This window comes from Triticum dicoccoides, chromosome 3A (assembly GCF_002162155.2).
Source record: "Triticum dicoccoides isolate Atlit2015 ecotype Zavitan chromosome 3A, WEW_v2.0, whole genome shotgun sequence".
Lineage (NCBI taxonomy): Eukaryota > Viridiplantae > Streptophyta > Magnoliopsida > Poales > Poaceae > Triticum > Triticum dicoccoides.
In genome coordinates, this window is record NC_041384.1 from 520,568,707 (window position 1) to 520,580,907 (window position 12,201).

Genomic DNA, 12,201 nt, shown 5'->3' on the forward strand with positions numbered 1-12,201 from the left:
TCGAACAAGACTCTGATGCCAATTGGTAGCCGGAAATCAGCTTTGAAGCTCCTCCCGAGCACACACACACACACGAGACAAGTGTTTTTTGCACCGTGCACCACTTGTGACTTTTCTGTTTTCTTTCCTCCTTTTATTCTCAATTACAAGCAAACGTGTAGAGCCACAATTCACATTGCTCATGCCATCTAAGGAACGAATTGCGCCACACACAAGGCTCAGCCTAAAGCAGTGCCACGAGCTGAAAAAACGCTAACTAAAAAGCTGAAGACTAGGCGTTGTCGTGGCAGCCTAAAAGCGCTGCCATGATAGCCGAAAACGTTGCCATGGCAAGCAAAACAAGTTGCGGCTGGTTTTATTCAACAACCGTGGCTCCCTCCCTCTTCGAACCAAGTAGCGGCGGTACCATGGGCGTCGTCCCCTTGGAGGCATTGTCTAGGATTCTTGTGGAGTCCCCGTGGTGGTCACTGGAATCAGGGTTATCCGCCGCTCACCTCGAGGGTGCCATGTACAACGTTACCGGCACTTCCTTGACGACACTTTCTTATTTATCCAGGGTGCCCTACCATCTGCTCGCTGACTCCTAGGCGCATGGGTGGGGCCCGTTATCATTGCTCTGATTGTTGTGGCTCACTCCCCCGTGCACAAAGGAAACTCTAGGTCTGGCTCCGAACAAGGCAGCGATAGCGCCATGGCGTCGTTCCCTTCTTGGAGGTGTCGTCTGGATGCTTGTGGAGTCCCCGTGGTGGCTGCTAGAATTGGGGTTGTCCCCTGCTCAGGACATGGGCTTCCGAGGCGCAGTGGACACCATCACCGGTGCTTCCTTGACTATGCTTTCTTTGGGTCTGGCCGGGCTCTTTCATCCGCCTACCAACTCCTTCTAGGCACATGGATAAGGGTACGTTGGCCTGGACTATCGTGGAGACATAGTCGTGAGGTCTTCATCTTCAGTTGTGACGCAGCCTGGTTGCTCTGTGTTTTGCCTCATTGCCTTTGCCTCAAGGTTGGACAAGGTAAGGCATGTATTATGGTAGGCCTAGTGGGTATGGTTTCTAATCTCAGGCGTTGTTCCCGGCTTCTTTAGCCACATCTTCTTGTTGAGGTTATAACATAAATTACACCCCCATTCCCACCCCAAGCCTACATGGCACTATGCATGGACGGTCAACAAAAATCAATGATGGTCAACACAAGCCAAGAAGGTAACAAAAGTCCAAGCAACCGCCGTGGTCCAAGCAAGCGATACCGGGTCAACAAAAGTCCAAGCAAGTCTTCATGGTCAACAAGTCAAAGGAAGAAGAACACATAAAATAAAAGAATAAGTCAAAGATGAAGGCAAATGAGCAAAGAAATCCAAGCCCAAGCAAGAGGCCTTCATATGGTGGAGGGAATCTCTCCCTAATGGGCCACAACCCACTTGCAACCCAAACTAAAGGCACATGGGTGAAAGGACTAAAGATTGACTAGTTATACCCTCCCACTCCTCTTTTCAAGGGTAGTCTTGTCATTTGTCAAGAACCCCTAGGCTATATGAGGCCCCCCATGGACATGTAAATCATTCACTCCCACTTGAATAAACTCAAGATGGGGGACATTCTCTCCCCCGTCCCTAAGAGCCGAGGCTCAACTGCAGGCCGGGAGTCAGAGTCTGAGGGTCCTAGTAAGGCTCAGACTAGTCAAGGGTCATGGGACTTTGGAAGCGGCGGCACTCTAAGTGTCATGTGCGCCGAGCACTACTCTCGAAGACCCTTCCTCATAGGATGTAGGTCACGCTCCAACGAGTCAACTGAAGATATTTTAAAAACATCACTGTGTCACTTTGTCGAGTGTACAACAACCTTCACTATAAGGCCGTCGTAGACACCCCAACCTACTCATCACTAACCACATTGCCAAGGATAGCCCTGGTCAAAAGTTGTTCCATAACAACAACACTTCTTTAATTAGATGATACGCATGCTATGCGTATTCTAGAGAAGAAAACTGAAAATGTAAATATTACTAGCAAGATGCCCATGCGTTGCACGGCACATCAAGATGCATTTGTATGAGTAGTTTATCTTGTGGGAGATAAGGATGAATGAGGCAAGGCCTTATCTGTAAATGTGGAGAGAGGTGGGGTATCTTTTGTAAAATTGTCATAGTTTGCTTTCTATCCGTCAGATATAGATCGGACGGTCTATATTACAAGATGGCAGGCACACCATCATCACCAACTCGGTTTTTTATAAGAGTAGTAGAAATACATAAACCTTTCAAAGTTGAGAAAAGATAGGTAGAGAAAACAAATCCTCAACGCTAGGATGGAATAATTGGTACACATGGTCTCACAAGGATAATTAGCAAACTATCAATGAAACCGATGAAGATACTGTAGCTGTCTATGGAAACAGTCTTCGTGGTGTTTCTGTCTGGACTAAATTTATCAAGCATGACAATATACCCCATCATACCCTCCACTTCTGAAACTTTTGCAGGAGAATCCAAGGTGACACCACATAGCAACTTGCACATCAAAATAGCAATTTGGTAGACCGTCAAAGCAACTATTCTTGGTAGAAATAACCATATATACTACCCAACGAACAATATTAATGGCTTTGATAAAACATGGAGATTACTAAAATGGAGAAAGGTCGTTATTGTTTTAGTATTAAGGCACCTTATTGGTGTTTTAATGACATGTGAGTGTGCATGGGCTGTGTGGCTTTGTGGCTAAGCATGGCAGTTATATGCTTAGACAAGAAATAGTTTGGTGGGCTACTACCGTGCTTGGTGAGTGCGTGCATATGAGGGGTAATGGGCAATAATATGGTTGCCTCAAGATTGCAGAAAATTGTCGTGTACTGCATCATGGTCCTAATTCACAAAACCTTAACTTATTTGTCCAGATACAAGTTGGCTACTTTACACTCTCAATTGGCCTTTTTCCTGTGCAAAAAATAGCAGTCTAAAATTTAGAGCTCTTTTTTGCGAATGAGTCTAAAGGAGCCACAAAAGAAACTAGGAACAGGATTCCTGCCAGTCTAAATTTAGAGTAGTTGAACAAAGGAGCCACCACAGAAACTAGGAACAGGATTCCTGCCATTTAGAATGAAAACCTCAAGTTATCGACAAGCATGAGGTCAGACCATTTTGACAAAAGGGATAAAGACAAGTCCTCATTTACAAGGAGAAAATTTTCATGTCCAAAAGAAGTAGAGATGTTCATACAGACTGGGCAAGCTTTTCCGTGATTTTGTGATCATAAATCTTTTACTAATACTCACCCAGAATATCTAAGTCATCATACATTAAATAACAGGGCAAGTACATATTGAGGCACCATGCTGCCTGCAGACCATGATTTGAAATAAAATGAATTCAAACCATATTTGCACATTACTCCACAGAATACACACCCAGAATATAATTCAGTTAACTACATACCTCTCAAAAACCTTTAATAACATAAAGATATTAGTGTATATTCAAGTTACATACCCAGAATTCAGGGTGAGTATGATCAGATAACAAGAATTCAGGGTATATGATCCAAATATACCCTAAAATAATTGAATTTGAATGTTTTTCAAAGTTATGTATTCCATTAGAGTATACACATTGGTTTATATATACCCAAAAATGAAAGTGATATTCAAGCTGAAACTGGATTTCTGATAGCGTAATGTTGGGCAATCATAGGTAGAATACAAACATAAATCATATACATAACAAACATATATAGGGTGCAAAATTTTCTTAAATACATAATATAACATAAAGCACAGAAAATCTCCAAACTAGTATGCTCAGTTAGTAAAGGTATAAACATGCTACTGACGCTGGACACAATCACCAAAGCTCTAAAGATTAATTGGTTTTTGAAAAGTTAAGTCGTGTTGAGGAGACAACATAAACTAACTGAATCTGCAAAAGACAGATATTTTAGGAAAAACTGGTTAGGTTATCTCTTAAACAAATATGGAAGCTACTAAAGTTCCTTGTTTCTTAATCAAATTGTATCTTTTGCGGGGATAACAAAAATTAATTGGCAGTGGTTTACATAAACCATAAAAGCATAAGCTCATGTGTCGGCATCATAATTCTAGCATCTCTGGTTTTGGCCGTTGTTGAAATAATATGGTAAGGGAAGTGAAGAACCATATTCCATATCATGTACTGTTCTTTCCTCACACAAAAGGGTATATGGGATATGGTTTGCAATTTCCTATTTTAACAGGGTATACTCGTTCATTTAAATCCGAAATAAGACCCTGAAACCTATAATGTTAACGAAAATTACTCAAAATCTAATGTTTTTATTCCAAGCCATGTTTAAATTTGAAGATTTTTGCACCCTTTATCATCAACTCTGCATCTAGATAAGATCTGGAAGCAGTTCATATAGAACATGTGGATAGCTAGACTACTGCTTATATGATAGAAATGATACTCCCTCCGATCCGAAAAAAGTGTCGTGGCTTTAGTTCAGCTTTAGTTCAAACTTGAACTAAAGCCACAACACTTTTTTCGGATCGGAGGGAGTACATTTTTTGGAAAGAAATTTTGTCTTAACTTCAGTTTCTTCAGACATCTTTGTTGGTCATATTCGTTTCAGTTTTTTCACTCTGCTTTACTATCCTTGTTTATCAATAAAAGTCAGCTGGTTGCTCTAAAGAAAGAAATACATAAGTTACCCCCATATGCTTACAGTCAGCTACTGCATAACAAATCGATGTGATACACTGTTTCGTTCTCAATTGAAGTGGCATGTAAATCAAGCACGATAAAAAATTGCATGTAGCCCCAGCAGACTCCCATTCGAGTTTTGAGTACTACAAAAAGGAGTGGAAATGGTAGCACTTGTGCAGTCATATATCTCAACCTGACAGAAGTAATAACTGGTCTTCCAGGTTTTTTGCCACAAGCCGCAAACTAGTAGGTTCAGCGTGATAAAAGCATAGCATCAGCATGTACAGCTGTTTGCCAACCAGTAAAGGAACAGGCAATGGCTAGGAATGTCAACAGGCCTGCATGTTGCATGGATTCCCTTAGTTCTGCAGATAAAAAATTGGTAGTTCCACACAACATCTTGTATTAAGTATGACACAAACTTCAGGAATCACAGCACCATAACTTCCTCAAAACGATAGGGGGGGTGGGCATATACCAAAATCCACCTTCTGGAAGCATTCGCGGCGCGACTGGATTACTGGGACAGGGAAGTTTCCGCGCCAATCCTGCACGATACAGCCACTACGAAACGATTTTTCTCCAGATCGTGACGAAGCGCGTCGGTGTACTCAAACTGGCAACCTAATTTGACACCGAGTCGCCGATTACGGTGCCTAGCAAGAGAAAAATCCGTGCCCCGGGGACTCACCTTCCTCGCTAGGATCGGTGCATTTTCGGAACCCTAGCCCCTCGAACTGGATCGCGATCCCGGCGACTCCACGCCACAAGCGCTGGGTTCCAGGAGCTTCCGATTCCATTAAGCCTCGATTGGATTCGGGCGCCGTTACGATTGGATTTTGCGCTTCGGCTGACATCAGCTCTACCCATTTTGGGGGGCGATGGCTTTGGGTGGGATGGTGAGGCTTCGGCTCCCGCCGAAAGTAGTGGGCAGGGCGGGGCGAGCGCCCCTATTTCTCGCTTTAAGCGAGACAGGGGGAAGCCTCGCGTCGGGGGAGCCCCAGATAGGCCGGCCTGCCGCGCGGGAGGCCACGGTCTTTTTCTCTTTCTGTTTTCTCTTCTCGTTTTTTGCTTTATTTTGGTGATTTTCTTTATACTTTAAAATAATCAAAATATTTCAAAATACATTTTAAATATCATGAAAAAGTATTAAAAAATGTTGAATAACTATTTGAAAATTGATGAACGACTATTTAAAAATATTAAACAAGTATTAAAAATGTTGAACAAGTATTTGAGAAATATCGAATAATTATTAAAAAAATTGAATAAGTATTTCGAAAATGATGAACAAGTATTAAAACGTTGATAAAATATTTAATAAATATTCAATAAGTGTTCGAACAATATTGAACATTTATGCAAAAAATGTTGAACACTTATTAATAAAATGTTTTTGACATATAATAAAATGTAGAATGAAAACAAAAATAAAAATAAGAAAAAAGAAAATCAAACAAAAAATGGAGAAGAAAAATGTTTAAAATGTTTAAAGCACTGGAGAATTAAGTATGTCGCGCCCTAGAGGATTTCATGAACATGGTAGTAGCGCACTGGTTTGCAACACTATGTTATCATTTCAGAGACGTGGGATTAAATCCTTTTACCACCCCTTTTTCTTCCCATTTTTTAAAGTCTCGATTGGCCCAGCCCAGTACTGTAGATCTTTAGGTGAGACATCCTATCGTGTCTCACTTAGGCGATAAATAGCATTCGCGAGGGCGGGGCGGGGCGCAGAAAATTGCGTCGGAAGGTATTTTCATTGGGCTTTGCTACCAAGAAGGAATGAATCCGAGAAACCGGTCAGTAAATGGATGATGAAAATTGGGCTAAAAAATCACAATTCCCTCATGTTTGCCTGAGGCGAATTATTTTTTTACTTTTATTTATATTTTTAATTATATATATATAATTCAAAAAAATTACTTAACAAATTTAAAACACGAATTTGAAAAAAATAACATAGCATAAAACAATTTTTAGTAGTTTTAGAATATGTTGGTAACTTTTTAAAACATGTTCCTGTGATTCAAAAAATGTATGTGGTTTTTCTAAAAATTATATAATGTAAAATAATTTTTTGTAATGAAAAACAAGGTTTCATGCCATTCAAAAATGTGTATGTCATATTTGATGTAAATATTCCCATGTTTCGAAAAATGGTCTTGAAATTTTAAAACGTTTATATGAAAATGTAAAAAAATGTTTGTATAGGTTAATAAAATATTTATTCCATTAAAAATTTATGATGACATTTAAGAAATGTATGTGTTTCTAAAAAATGTCAGCAATATTTTGAAAAATGTTTATACAACGTAAAACAAATGTTCACATAGATTAAAAATGTTTTATTGTCACCTAAAAAATGTACAGCACGTATTTGGAAAAGTGTTACCATGTATTAAAAAAATGATCAAACACATATATCTTAAGAAAATGTGCATCACGTGTATTTGAAAACGTCCAACATATGTCAAAAACATGTGTGCTCTAAAAATGTAAAATTGTACTGAGAAAATGCGCTCAAGAAAGAAACCCGATAAAGCCGACAAAGAAACAAAAAGAAATCTAAGAAAACTAAGGAAACTAAAAAATACACTAAGAAATCCAAAATTAAAAAAGTGAAGAAAGAATACAAAACATTCAATGGGAAAAACAAAGAAAAAAATAAAAATCAAAGAAAACCGATGAAAAACCAAAGACAAAAGAAGAAGAAAAAACAAAGAAACCGGTCAAGCGAACCTAGCGATCGAGACAGCCATAGCATGCGAGCGATCAAACACGCGAACGTGTGAAAATGGGCCGGCCAGATACTACAGCATCTGTAGGCAAATCTTATTATATATACATAAACATAACGGGACCTTCTAACCGATTCTCAAGAGAAAAGGAAAAAGGAAAGAAAAAACGATCAAAACTAAAGACAAAAGAAAAAGGAGAAAAGCAATGAAACCGCCGAGCAAACCTAGCGACGGAGTGCGAGCGAACAAACGCGCGGACGTGCGAAAATGAGCCGGCCAAATATTGTATGGTCGGAAATCCTGAAATAAGTTCAGGAATAATGCCAACACCAAGACCTGAAACCTGATGGGCTAGAACAACCACTGTATCTTTAACCATCAAATCGCAGGTTGGTTCATGCCTGTAGGTGAGTCTTATTATATATATATCAATACATAGACGTAGCCGGCAAAGACCCTGATGGTCAAGCACTGTATTCCTGAAATGCGAGCATCAGGACTTGAACCCTGATAGACCAAAAATACTACTGTCCATTTATAACCATCTAATCACAGATTGGTTCACGCCTATAGGCGAGTCTTATTATATATCAGTACGGGCGGTAGATAGACGTAGCGGGCAAAGACCCTCTAACCGATTCTCAAAAGGAAAAAAAAAACACCCCATGGATACGTGACAATCCATCCCAGACAAGAGAAGAGCACAGAATGGGCTACAGCCTGCAGTCCTTGCTGACATTCTTCGGTACTCACCCGGTGAAAGTTACTCCCTCCGTTCATCGTTCACAAATACAAATTAAACTGTCAAAACGTCTTATATTCATGAACAGAGATAGTACGAGGCCCTAAATTGGTTGGTGCGGAAAACAGAGTGACGGATTTCGGCTAAGCTGCGGTAACACGGTCAGAACCTCCATACAAAGTTATGAACTACTCTGAATCTTACGGTTTCTTTTGCGACGGAAACACTGAACTTAATGTCTGCCGGGCAGATGTATTGTATGAGTAGTACTGTACAGAGCACGGGCAAAGTAATGCAGCATGCTCCAACCGATACGGACTCCGAAATCATTTCGATGGATTGGATCAAATGCGCCGTGCAGAGTACAAACCGATCGGCTGTGCTATTGTATTGTACAGTATTTGTATACGATGGGAAGAGACGGGGTGGTACGCGTACAGGCTCCGGATTGAATTATTTCCGATGGAGTGATGGTGTATGGTACAGGAGTACAGGCGTATGTGTGTAGGCGTATACGATCGACCGAATGTGAAGCAGCAGCCGTGCAATCATGCGTCGAAATTTCCTGACGGTACACAGCACAACTGCAGCCCGCAGGGGCCCGTTCATTCATCGTTCTTCCTTTACGCCCGGGGGCTACGCGTGAGAGGCGACGCCCCGCCCTATGGCGGTAGCATTAGGCAGATGCCAGTGTCTGTCTGGTAGATAAATCAATGTGGTGTCGCCCGGAATCGGGCTGCTGCGATGTAGGAGTAGTAGCGCAGGACGGCCTAGCGAGTACTGCTTGCTGCGCGTCCTTTCAGTAACACCCAATGCTGAGATCACTGCCACTTCACTTCGAGATTAGTAGCTCGGAAAACCTATCACGTTCCGTATCATCATACTCCATCTCTGACACTGGTATTATCCATTTGGAGTCTTGTTTGATCGGTACGGCCAAGCCAAATTAGTCGCACATGAGATTGCGCTAGATCCTGCTGCTGCTGCTGTTTTCGTGTCAACGTCCATCATAGGCTTCAGACGTCAGAGTAGAGTGCCGCCTCTGCCTGCACCACACCACACGCAAAGTGGAAAGCTGTGCTCTTGTCAATCGCCTTAGTCCAATCACAACCCCAAGTAGACCAATCCTTCTATACGGATCTCCTTGGACGCGTGTGAAAACTTGTAGACCGTGCCAAGGGCATGCTTTTGCTGTAGTACTCCCTCCTGTCCCTTTTAGTTTGCATATGAGATTTGTTTAAAGTCAAGCCTCGTAAAATTTAACCAACTTTATAAAAAAAAAACATTAACATTCACAATATGAGCTCAATATCAGTAGATGTGTCATGATTTAAATTTTTATATTGTATAATTTTATCATGGTAGATGTTGATATTTTTTCATATAAATATGGTCAAATTTTATGAAGTTTTTTTTGCGGAAAAGAGAATTGATTACTTAACCATAGGGATTATTACAATTGTTTTGATACAGCAAATGAATCTCTTGAGGAATAGACCTCAGCCAAATAGCAGTACGAGAGTTATTATGGCCCAACTGGGCAAGGCTATGAGTAACAGAGTTACGATGGCAACGGACCAGGGAAATAGCATGTTCCCTGTCCATGCACAGAAGGCGTTTAATTTCTTCGACCGTGGCTGCAGCCGGTGATCGATCCTGCTCCGTTTGCATAATCATGCTGGCTGCCACTGTGCAGTCAGTCTCGAGGATAAACGGAGCCTCACTCCACTCCAGAGTGAGCGCAATGCCCTCCAAGCAAGCAGCTAGCTCAGTCTCCAATGCGTTATTGCATGTGTACAGGAATCTGCATGAAGAAAAGATGGCGTCTCCTTTCTCATTTCGTAGGATCATGCCGGCCCCTCCCGTGCCGTCCGCTTCAAACTAAGCACCGTCGATGTTGAGTTTATTCCACCCAGCAGGCGGCCTCACCCATCCTTCTGGGGGACGCCCGCTGTCCATTGTTGCCTTGTGCTTCTCCTTCCTACATTTGCCTTGATTGTTTGAGGTCACCATCTTCCCTCGCACAATATCCTCAGTGGGGTGTTACTGGATGGTTAGCAAAGAATTGATGTAGCTGCAAATAAATCTCTTCGAAGCTTCGACAGGCGGGCAGTGGTTTTCGTGCGTCATTTCATTCCTCACGTGCCATATCCTCCATAGAGTCATCATGATAGGTAGATGTTCATTGGCATCACAATTATCCAGGAGGTGGAGGAGCCGATCAGGGCTTGTGTCAATGGCCTCTTCCACTCCCGGCATTTGGTGTTCTTTGCGCATTTCACGCCACAACTCCACAGCCTTGGGCATCTACAGAAAGCATGGAACGTATCCTCATGCCCCATCCAAAAGATTGAGCAAATATTAGATTTCGCTAAACTTCGAATAGCTTTATTTTCAAGAGTGGGAAGGGAACTTGTTGCCAATCTCCACACAAAGACTCGTACCTTAGGGGGAGCAGGGCACCCCACATTGTCTTCCAGACGACGCGTCGACCATCCGGTGCCCTACTCGTGGCGCACGTCTTCGTGCGGGTTTGCTTGTCGAGGGCGAGTCAATAAGCAGAGTGGGCGCTGACAAGACCACGAGGATCAGGTGCCCAAGCGAGGACGTCATCAATATGGCTTGGGGATGCCTTGATCTTCATGATTACATCAACGTCCATGGCCAGGAAGTGTTGGCGAAGGAGCTCCTGGTTCCAACATCCATCATCATGTAGCAGCTCCGCCACACGCTTGATTCTACAGGTACGTCGCTGGGAGATGGGTCAGTACGAAGTCGGCCGGGGAATCCAAGGATCGCGCCAAGCCCGGATTTTTTCCCCATTCCCAACTCGCCAGATGAGGCCTTTTCTCAACAGGTCAAGGTCGTGCTGAATGGCATGCCACGTAGAGGAGGCATTACCTGAAAAAACCGTATCAACAAGGTTACCGTTAGGATAATACCTCACTTTCAGCAGCCTAGCACATAGCGAGTCCGGTCTTTCGAGCAACCTCCAAGCCTGACGAGCTAATAGAGCTTGGTTAAATAGTCAAAAGTCCCGGAAACCCAATCATCTTCGTTGTTTTGGCTCCACAAGCTTCTCCCACGCGGACTAATGTGTTTTTCGTTGCTCTTCCTTTGATCCCCACCAGAAATTCCTAACAAACGTGTTAGGTCATCACAAACAGATTAGGGGAGTTTAAAAACACCCATAACATATGTTGGAAGAGCCTGGGCAGTAGACTTTATCATCACTTCTTTTGCTGCTTTGGAGAGAGTATCACCCCAAGTTAGGATGCGTTTTGTCAATATTTGCTGCAAATTTTGAAACCGGCCTCAGTGCATGCAACCCTCTGGGGTCGGCAACCCTAAGTACTTGCCTTCAAACTCGCCAGCAGGTACATGCAACTCATTTCTGACCACATCCTGAACTTCCCGCGGGCAGCTAGAGCCAAAAATAATTGAGCATTTTTGAAGATTTATGAGTTGTCCTGTAGCTTCAATGTACCCACTAATAATTTCTTTAATTGCCATTGCTTGATCTTGGTGTGCTTTGAAGAAGAGCAAGATGTCATCGGCAAATAAAAGATGGGATATGCCGGGTGCTCCTCTACAAATCTTCACCGGTTGAATGCTATTTGTTGCCACACCCTGTCTAATAAGAGCCGAGAGACCATCAGCCACAAATAGGAATGGGAATGGGGATAAAAAGGATCACCTTGCCGTAGCCCACATGATAGTGCAAACAAACCCAATAGGGCTCCATTGAATTTAACTTGGTACCTCGCCGTGGTAACACATGTCATGATCCATCGTATCCACTGGTGAGCGAAACCCATCTTTTCACTAGTAGAAAAAGGCCCATTTGCCCCGGTTCTGGAACCGGGACTAAAGCCCAATACCTTTAGTCCTGGTTCTCTTACGAACCGGGACAGATGGGGCTCCACGTGGCCGCTGCGGCTTGCCCAGGCAAGAGGGCCTTTAGTCCCGGTTGGTAACACCAAACGGGATCAAAAAGCTTCCACGCGTCAGCAGTTCAGGGGCTGGGTTTTTTGTTTTTTTAAG